Source organism: Python bivittatus, unplaced genomic scaffold (genome assembly GCF_059951505.1).
Source record: "Python bivittatus isolate LINGU-HERP-01145 unplaced genomic scaffold, Pbiv_v1 ctg000480_np1212, whole genome shotgun sequence".
NCBI lineage: Eukaryota > Metazoa > Chordata > Lepidosauria > Squamata > Pythonidae > Python > Python bivittatus.
Genome location: NW_028277075.1, coordinates 78055360 through 78070061, shown reverse-complemented (window position 1 = coordinate 78070061; position 14702 = coordinate 78055360). Strand labels below are relative to the sequence as shown.

The 14702-nt window shown below is 37.1% G+C and overlaps 1 protein-coding gene across 1 annotated transcript in view; it reads right to left on the bottom strand.

The window, feature by feature from the left end:
- Positions 1 to 14702, bottom strand: part of IGFBP2 (insulin like growth factor binding protein 2) — a 61248-nt gene that overhangs the window by 45769 nt on the left and 777 nt on the right. The gene's annotated exons all lie outside the window — the stretch shown is intronic.

Genomic DNA, 14702 nt, shown 5'->3' with positions numbered 1-14702 from the left:
ATTTTGGGATTAACAGGGAAACTCTGCAGCAATTTCATGGTTCCTGATGGAACAGCAGCTAGAAGTCAGGGCAGGAGAACCTTTCTCCATCTTTGGCTCCTGCAGCAAATATGATTGTTCCTGAAACTGAATGTGCTGGCTACAGTCACTCATGCTCTCACCACCTCACATGAGAAGTACAGCAACATGCTGTATTTGGAAGACTATTCAGAAAGATATAGAATGCAACAGCTGATAAGCTGACTGGTGAAAATGAGTTCAGCAGGGCAAGACTTCTACTTTGGTCACTATAGTGGCACATTTCCAGGTACAATTCAAAGTGCTGGTTATCATCTATAAAACCCTTCATGACTTAGGTTCCATAAACTAGAGGAGTTTTCTGCTCCAGGTAGAAGCTGCTCATCCTACATGTTTGAGCTGGCAAGGTATTCTACATGTACCTATTCTTTGTGCAACTAAAGAGGTAGGGGCCAGAAATGTATCTTTTCTGTTGCTTCTCTAGTCTTGTGGAACAGTCTGCCCACCTTAAAATAAGGATGGTCTCCTGCTGACATTAAGGAGGAAATTTAAAATCATTATCTTCCTCTGAGCTTTCAGAATTCAACCTATGGGGGATTCCTGTTATTACATCTCATTGGGATTATCAAGCCAATTGACAATTATTTATTCCTGCCACACATGTGCTAAATTATATAATTTTAGATGGTCTTTGCAGTATCGCCATAACATTTTGGAAGGAATTTCAAGACTCTGGAACTCAAGGGTTATTCCTGCCTGTTCTCCTTCTAGAACAGAACTGGAATGGAAAGAGTACTGTAATTCAGTGACTGGCTATGCAAATAGGGTCAGTGGGAGACAGTTTGCTTCTGGGGCCATAGCTTGATACACTGGACTGCTGGCACAATGTAAGTTGTACCTCACTGGGATTTGTAAAAATATATTGTGGCCAAACATGGTGAACTTCATTAGAAGGTTTTAAATGGAATTCTTTGGGGACAGGTTCAGAACACTGGAGACCTTACATGAAGACTTGTGCACTACACAAAGTAGGAGTATTGCTGAAACAGCTCCTCTTAAATCACAGAGATAAATCAGAAAGAACACTTGCTCATAAAGAGCTTGGTGATGCAACTGCTAAAGCAGCAAATGCTGTCTTAGAGTACTTAATCAGGAGCATAGAGTTCAGATCCTGGGAAGTAATTGTTCCATTCTACTCTGTCTGGTCACACTAAAACTGGAAAACTGTGTGACAGTGACAAATTAGAGCAGATTCAGAGGTGGGCTACCATAATGTTGAAGGATCAAGAAACCATTAAAGAATCTGTGTATATTTAGCTTACAGAAGAAACAACCAAAGGGGGATACAATAGTAATCTTCAACCATCTGAAGCATTGTCACACAGAAGAGGGATTGGATTTAATTTCTATTGCCCTAGAAGGCAGTGCCAAAATGAATGGGTTGAACCTGCAAGAAAGCAAGCTCAGGTTAGACATAAGGAGGACCCTCCTGACTATAAGAACAGGCTGCCACATTAAGTGATGAATTCTCCTTTGCTAGAAGTCTTCAGACAGAGGCTGGATGGTCCTCTGTCAAAGATGCTGTAGTGGATTTTGCACTGAACAAGGAGTTGGACTACATGACTTCTGAGATCACTTCCAAATAAGATTGATTGGACTTAATTGTTTATACACCAGTGCTCAGAATATAAAAATGAGTCTCTGCTCCTAGTACAGAACAGCAAATATAATATGTATAATGGACATGTGGTTGGAGGACTCCCATGACTGGAATAGAATAATTGAAGTATTTATTCAAAAGGAACAGAAGAAACTGAAAAGAAGAAGTGAAGTATGTGTCAAAAATATCCATTCCTGCTCAGAAATCTAAGTGAATGAACTTGGCACTAAATTCCAGGTTAGAGTAAGTGGAAGAGCAAATAAACATAATACTGTTGCTGATGTCTATCATCACCCTCCCAAACAGAGGAAAGATGTGGATGATACCTTCCAAAAGCAAACTATAGGTCTTTCAAAGAAGCATGTAATGGTGGGAAATTTTAATTATTCTGACATATGTTGGGAGGCAAATTCTGCCAAGTACAGTCCTTCCAGGAAATTCCTGACTTGTCTTGTAAACTTTCTCTTTCAGAGAGTGGAGAAACGCAAAAAGGATCAACTATCCTTGACCTATTACCAGTCAACAGAAAAGACTTTGTTGAGGAAGTGAAAGGAGCAAGAACACTGGGAGAAAGTGACCATATCATGCTTGACTTCTTGCTTTTAAGGGAAACTAAAATTGAGTATAGTCAAACATGTGTTTGGGACTTCAAAAAGAATGGATTTTAATAAATTCAGGACAATGATAACCAGGTTCTCAGGAGCTTAAATTGGTAGGAGTTCCTAAAGGAGATAATAAAAGCACAATTGCAAAATTCCAGCAGGAGGAAAAATGGAGTGAGTAGAAGCAGGCAGTGTGACCACACAAAAAGCTTACTAAAGATCTGAAAACAAAAAAGGACATATATAGAATATGAAAAGAGAGCAGGCCCTGAAGGAATAGACAGGAAGCCCACAACTGTAGAGCTGGTATCAGGAAAGCAAAAACTCAGAATGAGATGAGTGAAGGATGCTAACAAAAAGGTTTCTTTAGATATGTCCAAAAGGAAAAAAAGAAAAGAAACAACATCTCAGGTGGTCATTGAAGATGGCAACATGTAACAGATAAAGAAAAAGCAGAACTATCCACCTTCTTTTTTGGTTCAGTCTTCTCTAACAAACCCCCCCCAAACTATCTGATGGTCTGGCTGAATCCTTGTTCTTATCTTGAAGAATTGGTAAAATGGCAGCATATTTATCCACTAGGACAGTGTTGTCCAAACTTGGCCACTTTAAGATGAGTGGACTTCAACTCCCAGAATTCCCCAGCCAGCAAGTCCACTCATCTTAAAGTGGCCAAGTTTGGACAACACTGCACTAGGAGGTCACAGGTGGAACAAATAATGATAAACAAATCACACTGGGATGCAAGTATAAAAGGCCAGGGTATGTGTTGTGATGTTGCAACATGCAATTTGTTTTTTGTCATCACGGTTTGTACTAAATACCCATGAGTCCTGGATGACTGGAGGAAAGCAAATGTCCTTAGCTTCAAAAAGAGGGAAAAGGAAGATCTAACGAACTGTACATTAGTCAGTCGAACATCAATCACTAGAAAGATTCTATAGCTGTATAAGTGCCTTGAAAATAATACAATAATTACCAAAACTTAGCATGAATGTATAAAGAACACATTTTGCCAGTCTAATCTTAAGCCTTTTTAAAATGGATAACTTCTTTAATAGGTTGGGGGAATGCTGTAGACATAATACTTCTTGACTGCAGCAAAGCATTTAACAAAGTACCCTATGACATGTTGTTTAGTAAATTATTTAAGCGTGGGCTGATAATATAACAATTAAGTAGATAAACATGTGGCTTGAAGATCATACCCAGAGAATGCTTATCTATGGAACTGAAGAGTGATATTAAATGGGGAGCCATAAGGATCTGTCCTGGGTCCTCTACTCTTCAATATTTTATTAACAACTTTGATGAAGTAAAGGAAATGCTTATCAAATCTGAAGATGACATAAAAATCAGATAGGATAGCTAGAACTCTAGAAGATGGAAATAAAATTTAAAATGATATTGATAAATTACAGAATTGAGCTGAAAGTAACAGGATCAAAATTGACAATTGCAAAATTCTTCACATAGGAAACAAATCAAATGCACAAAAATATTATGCAGAATGGAGAAATAAATGACTTGGGAATAGTATTTGTGAAAAAGATCTTAGATAATAATTGAATGAAAACTGAATACATGTTAGCAGGGTGATGTGACTGTAAACAAAACAAATGTAATTCTAGGCTGCGTCCACAGAAGTATAACTTTTAAATCATGGAAAGTAATCATTCCACTTTATTCTGCTTTGGTTAAACTCCAAGTACTGCATCCAGTTTTGGGCACCATGCTTTAAGAAGGATTCAGGGAAATGGGTCCAAAGATAGCCAACAAAGCTAATCAAGGAACAAGGAGCTGGATATATTTTGCCTTGAGGAGGAAAAAAAAATGGGGGCGGGGTAGGGAAGGGATAGAATATGGAGCACTCTTCAAATACCTGAAAGGAAAGTCACACATAAGAAGGTTAAGACCTTTTCTCTCTCATTCCAGAGTGCAGGATATGGAATAATGGAGTTAACTTACAAGAAGGCAGACTCTGATTGAAGGGGGGGGGGACTTTCTAACAATTAAGAGAAGTACAACAGTGGTACCTATTATCTAGAGGGTTAATAGGCTCCTATTCTTTGGATTCAAACAGAGGCTAAACAGCTATTTTGGATGCCTGCACTGAACAGGGGGTTGCACTTAACGTTCTAAGACTTCTTTCTATCTCTATGACTCTAAGAACAAGGCTGATTATCTTGCATTATGAGTTAGAGGCAGACTGAAAGCTCAGTTTTGGTCAATGAAAATTTAATAACTGTCTCCCCATGGTGGCAATTCACATTCACAAACACATTAACAAAATAGAACAGCTCTGAATAAAATCTGTATATAGAAACAAATATTATAGATGCAAACTTGGAAATTAATGCAAAAGTACAACATAAATAACTATAATAGGGAATTTTAGGACTGGGGTGGTTGCACAGTCTTCTATCCAGATGCTAACTGTTGACAAACAACCTCAGGATCTCTGCTCTCCAGTGTTTAAAATGAATAAATGTCTATGACTGTTAAAATAGGATCATGAAGCTCCCCCCACACATTGTCTTGGAAAATGAAACACCTATGCTCCTATGCATTCCTGAATACTTCTTTTGAATCAAGTCTGAAACACTGCACAGCTGTATAACATGCATCCTTCATTTAGAGCAGACATATACAAGTTTTTTGGGGGGGGGGGTTCTGATAATCTTGAATGTAGAAATCATTTAAATGATTAGTCCTATAAGGAAATGCATACTGATCTGAGATTAGATGCCAGCTGCACACCAGAAAAATGGTTTCCAATTAAATGTGCACAGGAACATGTGAAATACTTCCTACAGCAGTCTTCCTGAACATGAAGTAAACAGAACTACATAAGTAGTTAATTCCTTATTTAATACTATTACATTAATATTACTGTTATTACTATTTATCTACAACTTAGCGGAAACGAATTCTATTTTCATCAAATAAAGAATTAGTATGTAACAAACTTGCTGTTGGATTTCTTTATCTTTTCAAATTCAGGAAGAAAAAACACCCAAGCCTTTGCAGGAAGGGTTTATCAGAAGGTACTCTTTGAATGTTTTACTTTTCCATGTATTGTGTCATGGTATTAGCCATCAAAAGGACTATGGTGACTAGGGCATGCAAATCTAACAGAAGCTGGCTATATAACCATATTATTACTTAAGGCACATGATATAGAGGTTGGCAACATGCAGGCAAAAAACCCCAAAGTATGACATAGAAGCATTTCAGAAAGACAACATGCAATGTAAGGCTTGTTGGTAGAGCTGTATACTGCATATCATGTCATATGTCTATCATCAAAAAAAAAGAAAAAGAAAAAACTATTAGCAACATAGAAACACAGAATTTCACCACCTTAAAATCTATTAAATGAAATAGAGATGTATATTTTACTTATTAAACAGTAAATCTCTCTCTCTCTCTCTACACACACACACACACACACACACACAGAAGCACAGATACTGGTTTTCTGAATCATGTTCTTATCCATCAAACCAAAGGATCACACTCACATATTTCAACACATTTCTCATTTAAAGTGGGAGCAAGCAACCCAAGACCTTCACCAATAGCAAGGGTCAAAAGATGATTAGCTAAAGGCAGAAAAAGTGTAGAACTGTGAAAAGGGAAGATGTCAGAGTTGTCTAGAAAGCGTGATTTTATAAGGACAATTTGAGGGTACTAAAGCTGTCTTTTTAAACATTCCTTTCCTGTTACTATGGCTTGCCTTTTTGTTTTTAAATGGCTCTATACCAGACTTGGAATAGAAAGGCACCAGATGGAGATGAACGGTGGAAAGCCAACTAAATAGAGCAAGGTGTGAGCACATTCTTTGAGGAGGAGGGGGCCTGTGGGTGGATTGTCATGTGCTTCATAAATGTGAAGTTCCCTTGCGTTCTGGAGGCAGGCTACACTGCTCAGGGAAAAAGACTCAGATAGGTTCAGTTCTGTATGTTCACACTGTCTGGGAATCATCCACTCCTCAAATTTATATAGAGAATAAATTCAAATGAGTTTTATTTTTGACAAATCTTATTTTGATCAGAATCTGGATCCACATATAAGCCACCTTGAGCTCCCAGAGAAAAAACAGGATGTAAGTCCATCAAATAAATAAAACAGTCTAAGATGGCTCAGTCAATCATGATTTCAACCAGTAGGCCATATCATGTTCATATAACTCATTGTATAGCTTGTACCATAAGTTATTTGCTGAGTAAAAGAACACGAAGAGGGCATATAAAGACTGAGGGAGGTATATATGGGAGGATGTATCTCAGGTACTCTGATCTAATACATTTTTGGCTTCAGTAGGCTTAAAATGTATTAAATTCAGAAATTGATTAAGAGTCAGTTCAGCTAATGAACACACTATAGAAATTAAGATAATTAGCTAGATCTTTTAGTTTTGGGGCTCTCCTTTGATTCAGCTGCAGCTTCTGGGATAGCATCAAGTTTGTTTTCCCTAAGAGATTTCTTCAACATGCACTATGGCCCAAGCTGCAGTGCAACAGAGCGCCATTGGTGCTATAAATGAAGCCTGACTCTCTTTATTTGCCCACACATCCCATCTGATTATTCTACTCAGAACGTTGTAGAGGAACAATAATGATAAATTCTGCAAAAGGGGATTTAGTTTAGTTACATTGTTGTTTAGCACCCAAATAAGTTTCAATACTAAGTAGAAAAGATTAAGATGTTTTATTTAGAGAAATATGTAGTGGTCTAAAAAGTCCTTAAAAGCTTGCTCTGCCTTTGTCTCAGTGCTCAGTCTTACCCTGCTCATATCACTGTCAGAAAAGTGGTCTTTATCCTAAAGCAATCACAAAAGTAAAGTGATGTCATGCATGACCTTGTCTATTATTGAACTCAACTGGAAAAAGGAGGAGGATGATTTTATCTTCCTGCTGCAGCTGAGGCTCTCCCTGTAGTTCTCCATAGGTTTAGAGGGCAGGAGATGCTGAATATGAAATATTTTAGGTTAATACGAAATTAGAAGTCAAAAGGAAATCTGATAGGTAAGACTGGAAGACTTCTTTTCTTCTGAGGACTAAATTCCTTCAGGAGTAATCTCTCGTAATCACATTCAGTCATTTTCAGATTTTAGTTCTTTTCTCTTCCCTTTCACACCACAGGCTACTTTATGCTCATCCTCCTTGCATAGGTATTTGAAATTAGATGGACTGGATGGATTAGATGGATCAGCTGCATGAGACTCTAGAGCAGGGCATGCAGTCTCCAGCGCCCCATTTGCTCCATTCCAGTACTCCAAGATTTTGCTACAAAAATTCAGCAGCAAAACGGCAGAATTTCAGGAGCATTATTTTATCCTCTATATTTGGCAATGGGAACTGAAGGCTTCTGTGAGGGAAATCTCTACCCTTAAAAAAAAAAAAACTATAAACCTCCTAAACCAAGCCCAACTCATATCACTGAAATCTGGCAATGCAACAGAGCTGAATTTCAACAGTGCAGTTTTAGACTGTTCAGGTGAAGGGTGTTAAGGATTTAAAGGTAGAATCCCTAACCTTTGAGAGGGGTACTGTTTCCGTTTCCACTTCTAAAACCCCAGCTCTTCCCCCATTAGAGAAGAATAGGCCAAAAATGTTAGCCCTGCCCCTTCTGATGACATTGTCACATCAGTGGGTGTATTTCTGTGGCTTTCCAACAGGATAAGAGACTGAATTATGGTCTTTAAACTTTTGGAAATTGCTCAACCCCTACTTTGGTAGATCAATTTTACATCTCATAAAAAAAAAACATGCAAGAGGTTCTATTATTCTATCAGAATTCTTGATGCTTGCTCAGCTTATTCTGAAAGTAAGTTAGCTTTGATAACTTGGCCATATAAATCACTATAACAGTGTACACAAAAATAATGTTTATGGATTGCCTAAAAATATTATCATTAAATAAATCGAATGAAATGGGAAATGATGATACAGCTGACTATTTTTAAATACGGGTTCAATGCACTGTTATACTTTAAATGAAAGGTTATCTGGGAGAAAACAGTTCCAATACATCTCTATTGAAGTATAGTCATAGCAGGCAAATCAGCAAAAGGTGATAAAAATGCTGATCCAAAAATGCAAATCAGTTTAGAAATGCATCAGTGCAAGAATGAATTTATATGTGATTGTAAGACTCCTGCAAATATGCTGCATATAATTGAAACTGCCCACTTATATACTGGAGTTGCTGTGGGAACTCTGTTTTTATTCAAATTATCAATGGACGGGATATTTGTGGCCACAGCTGCCCTTTTGCTTCATCTAATTCAATGGGAATTCAGGGTTGCTCCATTTAATTCAATGGGAATTCACTGATTGCACTAAATGTCACATAAGGCATTTAGTACTGCCCTTTCCAAGGAATTTATATATTTAACAAAAGAAAGCCCCAGAAAACCTATACATTCACAGCACTATATAATTAGAGTGTATGCAATAGTTAAGTATATTTCATAAAGTCATTCATTCAATCAACTAATAATTCAAAGTAATTAAAATGAAAACTTTTCTCCACAATAGAGACTTACTGCCCAATTCTTTTTAAAGGCCACTGAATTTCTGCAATGCTTCTAGATACTTTCTAGTGAGAACATCCAGTACCAAACTGAAGAACAATGTTCTTTGAGGACCATAAAACTTAATTAGATTAGCAGACTAGACAGTATTTCAATGTACATGGAACTAGGTAGGAGAATTGGCATAGGAGAAATAAAGAGAAGCTCAGAATCACTGAGGGCAGATCTAGTTTAAACAGCTACCAGGGACATAAAATTACGAATGAAGAGTTAGAAATACGTTTGGCTAAAAAACAAAAAAAGGGATGTTAAAATTCCGTCTAGTGCTACCTGTCTGTTTAAATGATCATTTAAACAGACAGAAATTTTAAAAACTAGAGGTAAAACATCTTGGCTTTATACAATGATGATTAGGTAAGAAGGTATTGGTTTCCATAAAGTGTCATATACTAAATCCGAAATGAAGCGATACTGACTCTACACAGGTTACTCTAACATCCACTGTAAATGCAATCCCATTTTAATTTTAATATGAAATTGCATTTTAACTCATACCCAGAGCTTTACTCAGGGATTTTCTATCTTGCTTCAAAAATCATTCAGCTTTAAAAGAGATGGATAATCCTTTACCATGTCCGAGTCCAAACACGCTTTGTAACATGAATCTGATGGAACAGGGCACTGCAATTACTGGAGCCTACATTAGCAGAAGTTGTAAAATCCTCTGAGTTGAAAGCTAATGTAGCATCAGGCCAAAGGCTAAATTCCAGAGAAGGTCACAACTTTTCTAACGCCACTTCATTCCAGAAGAGTTTGAAGGCTGCAAAGAAAATGTCTTCCACCTTGATTAAAATGCTATTTCAAAACTGCAAAAAGCCCCAGTGCAGTACCATTACTTAGGAGAATGAAGAGCTCACTTTTGCAACCTTTTCTTCCCTTAACATTCTATAATTGTTTCCCCTTAGGACTGAAATGAACGATCAATTCAGACCTCTGTTCCTGATATTATTCCTGCTTGGAACACAACCTCACTCTTGCTTGCTTGTGACCAAAGGGACAGAGCGAGCAGGTCATCATTTTAGCCACTCTTTCTAAATTATATATCTGTACAGTACATGGCAAGTTAGAACCACAATTCTGCTTTAAAACATGTATCACCCATAGAAAAAGAGAAATACATGACTCATATCTTCTAAATGTTTAAATTACATATTTGATGTTTATTAGTAACATCAATAGTTCTAAGTCGCCAAAATTATTCTTTTATTCTTTAAAATTGGGTAGCTATTCTACCCCTCTTGGAATGGTCGCATATAGTGCTGAATCTTCAATGAAATCTAGCTAACCCTGGGGGGGAAAAAGATAAAATGGGTTGTGTGATAAGAGCAACTTCAATGACAGATGACTCAATAATCCACTCGGCAAAGTGTTAAATGACTACTGATGTTCAAGTTACGGGGGGGGGGGCAGGGGGGAGTTTAAAAAAGGGGGTAAAAATCAACTCAGAAGGTCCCAAACTTTTGTAGAATCACTAACACTATGAATATGAAAGCCAAAGTCCCAGGAAACTTTGCAACCATCTGATTTGTTGTAGCATGCAATCATGTAGGTTGCACGCTATATACATGGATATCATGTCAGATATCCAAAGTACCCCAAGCTGGCAGTGAATTGAAGAACAGTGGGCACTATATCAGGTTAACAAAGTAAGACCAAAGAGACTAAAAATAGGAAAAACACAGCAAAAAGTACCAGGGTGGCACACAGAATAAACTTTTTGGGAGAAGATTACAATAAGTTTATCATATTTCATCCTTATGTTTATGAGGGTGCCAACAGTCAAAGGTTCCTTGGCAGCCCAATGCATGTTTACATTTTCCAAGCTCAGTGGATTTTAGTGCCCATGCACACAACTGTAGCAGTTTTTTTACTATGAGCTTTCAGAGTTACTCTTACACTAACTGTTATCAGAGTATGAAGACAGATCTTAGAAATGGGAATAAAGACAGTAGCCTGTAATGCCAACGCACACATGAAGCCTCAAGGCTTTGAGATAATGTTATTTCAAATGCAGTCCAGAAAACAAATAATCCTCTTTCCTACACTATCCCCAGTAAAGAACAGCACTGTTTATGGAGAAGCCACTGAGAAGGATAAATGTAATCTTAGCATTTATCTTTTCTGCAAACTAAATAGAGAGGCATGTATCTTGAATTTTGGATATGAACAGTCCCCAGGCTAATAAATGATGTAATAAATAAGCAACAGTCTTAGCTCCTAAAATTGTATATAGGATTGCTGATCGTCATTTACCAAATTGTATACATATCAATAGGAAGAAAGTTGCAATTCTTTGAGAAGTGGGGTCAATTTATAATATATCTTATTAAAAAATTTGGAATAAAATTAATGAAGTCATTATACAGAGGATTTGGAAGAATACATTGAGACCAGCTGGTGGTGTTTGACTGTAGACATAGGTAGCGGCAGTAAATAGAATGTCATCTTTGTTGACTTAATAGAAGTGGGGAAAGAAATCCAATTAAATACCAATTAGATATTGCTGAAGTCAGTCTAGTTTTTATTAAGTACCTTCATGAAGGAAGATGAATTATTCAAAATTTTATAAAACTTAACCCCAAAAAGTTATAATTATACGTGGGCCATTGTTTTGATTCCCACAAGTATCCTACAGTTCAGGAGAATATTCACAGCCTGTTTTGCATTCAGAAATGACATCTATTCTTGCTACAGATTATTTGTATTTCTTTCTGCATGCAGCTTTTCTGGGCTGGCAGCGCAGGCTTTAGTGGAAGATTAAATAATACCAAAGCCCATAGTAGAAGCATATTTTGTCTTATTCCTTCTTTCACTCCAGCAACCTTTCTCACTCTCATCAAACACAAAATCAGCTTCCTACCCCTTATTTTAAGAATTGCATTCCAGTCCTCAGTTAAGAGAAGGGTTAGCCCTCCCGGCCTTCACTATACAAATATTTAGAATCCATGGAAGAGCTTTAAATCATCACCTGAATTTTGGCAGATGAGAATGCTCTTGCCAAAGGATATTCAATTCAAATTATACTAAATTCAAATTGATTTCTCCCCAGTTTCAGAGAGAGATCTTAAGCCTCTGTCTCTTATGCTGAAACTCAGCAAAAGTGGTTTCTTCTCATTCTCCAACTCTGCTTATAATGGGAAAATTCTCATCACCCATTCATTTTTTGCAAGCATCCGTTTGGAATGTGTAATGAACAAATATGGTTTTCTGTTCAGACGTTCTCTTTATGCAGCAAATTGTTTCTAATAAACCTATTAGCCATTAACCTATTTTGTCAGGTACAATTGTTTAAGCAAGCTGTGCTTTACTCTAAACAACACAGTTGTCTTTAAGCAATGCAGTTCCACACTTTATACTATTAAAGTTACGTTGTGTATCTCCTCCAGTCACCTCTTGACCCAATACTAAGAAAGACAGTAAACATGCAAAAGCGATTTCATAAAAAATAAGTGTTACCAGTAAAACTATTACAAAAGTATTTTTTTTTAAAAAAAACCCTATCAAGCTGTATTGATGAAATAAAGTTTTGGTATAAAACACTGATTACAGAGGAATTATTTCATTCAGGTTAAATATTTGAAATCCCCCTTAGTATATCTTCAAATGCTCACGACTTTTTGAAAGACCTGTATTTAGCACAAGGCTGAAGTTCCACTGTATTGTTTATACCTGCAACCCCAAACAAACTAACTAAATTCAAGTCCCACTGAATTAAGAAGGGATCCTTTTGATTAAGTATGGAGACATAGGAGCATACTGTATGTCGCATACGTGTATATTTATAAAGATAATTTAGAAGAATTTAAGAAGAAATTATATATAATAAAATATTATGTGAAAGAAATGCTATGCGTACCATTGCGGAAGGATGGTTTTTAGGACAGCTCCTTCTAATCCTAGCCATAATAGCATGAAAGATATAGACTAAAATGCTTCTTTCTTTCCCTCAGGCTGAGTAAGTTTTAATTTCACTGTAATTAACTGTTTGAGCCAAAGGGCTTTAGCTAAGACAGTCAAGATAAGCTTTTAAATGGTAAATTGCAGTACCCTCTGGTCACAATAGGTTTTGAAGATCACAAAAAATTAAATTTGTACAGTGTGTCCTAAAATAGTTCATGAGGCAATTGAATTTGCCATGAGTATATCATATTACACTGTGTTTTCCATAACAAGTATTAAAGATGTCCTTAAATATCACTGGGGATATAAACTAAGGAACTACTGCTGTCTATGCCTCCTTAGCACATCTATTTAGTGTTTAGGGATATGTATCCTATATTTGACACCAAAAATATGTGAAGTAATTATCAAATTACTCTCAAGAAACACAAAATAAAGTGTGAAATTCAGAGATCAGAATTCTGAACTGGGTTTCCAATACTACATGAAGGGTTGTTTTTCCTTTTAATGCTCTTACCATTTCCTGTTGTGCTCCATGCGATACATGTTTTAAAAAACTTGCATAATAAACCAGCATCTCAGAAAGTATTGTGTAGTGTTTCTGCAATGCATTTTACATAGAAAATTAAATCTGCAACTTTTTATAAAGGACCTCTCTGAAACAGAATCCATCCAGTTTTCCATCCAGGCATGATAAAGTTCAGAAATCTAACACCCCCAGCCTACTATTTCATTCTGCAGCAACACATAAAAGTTATATTCACAACATGGCATCCGTACTGTCATCAGAACAGGACTTTGTGATAGAAGTCCAAGACCCCTACAGCAGAATAAACTCCAGAGACCCACCAAATACATCTTATATTTCAAGCAAGTGAAAGTATTAATAACTCTATAGAGGGCATAAAATAAAATAACTCTATAGAGGGCCAACTGTTCAAGTTATCTAGCTGTTTCTCTGCCCCCTCAGATGAGAACTGCAATAGCCATACTATCACCAATCCAACTTCTCAATATCATCTGCCTTACTTTCTACTTGGTCTCCCAGCACAGCACATCTCTTCCTCAAATCCCCATTATTTTTGTTCAGTTCTTACCATTCAGTTGCTTCCATTTGTACAGTCAATGCCACATCTAAATTCTCAGTGCTTTTTACTCCTGGCTCGTTTTAAACCAAATTCTCCCTGAATGCTGGTACTGATTACCCTCTCATCAGCTTCCTACATCCTATTCCTTAGATTCTCCTCTCCTCTCCTCCAACCCTTCTTCAAGGTATCTTGCATGCTCTTCTCCTATGCATTTCAGACTGGCTTTCCATACTGTTCTCTCAGTCAATAACCCCACATTCACATTATGGATCCCATCACCGTTCTTTGCTCCCAAACTTCTCTCCACGGACTCCAGAATTCCCCTCTTCTACATGCAATCCCAAACTTCTCACACATTGCTTTTCAGTTAAGCCAGCCTGCTTCTTGAGCCATTTGCAGCTTCTGCTACTTAAAGAGTTATCACACTATGCATGTTTCCACACAAACTCTGATATGCTACTCAGGGTGCCACCAAACCACTCCATTCTCACCTTCTGCACAACCATCCAGCAACTTAAATCCTGTAACGTTATTTTCTGTATCAGAAAACACAGAACAAGGCAAAAACCAAAACATCATCAGGGTCTTCAAATAGGTGCCCAGAGAATATTTTCTTCACTTCACCTTACCCAGCAAATATTAGGAAAAATGCTTTGTTGCAACCTTGAGTTCCAGAATCGCACTATTAAATAACTAAGCTAGGGCAAGCAGTCACCTTGCTTTTCCTAATATCAAGCCCAAACTTAGGAAAATCTCCCATATAATCAGCCCTAGAATTTAACTACCTCCAGAGGAGATGTTGGGGCTCAATTTCGCCTTAAATTCTTAACCAC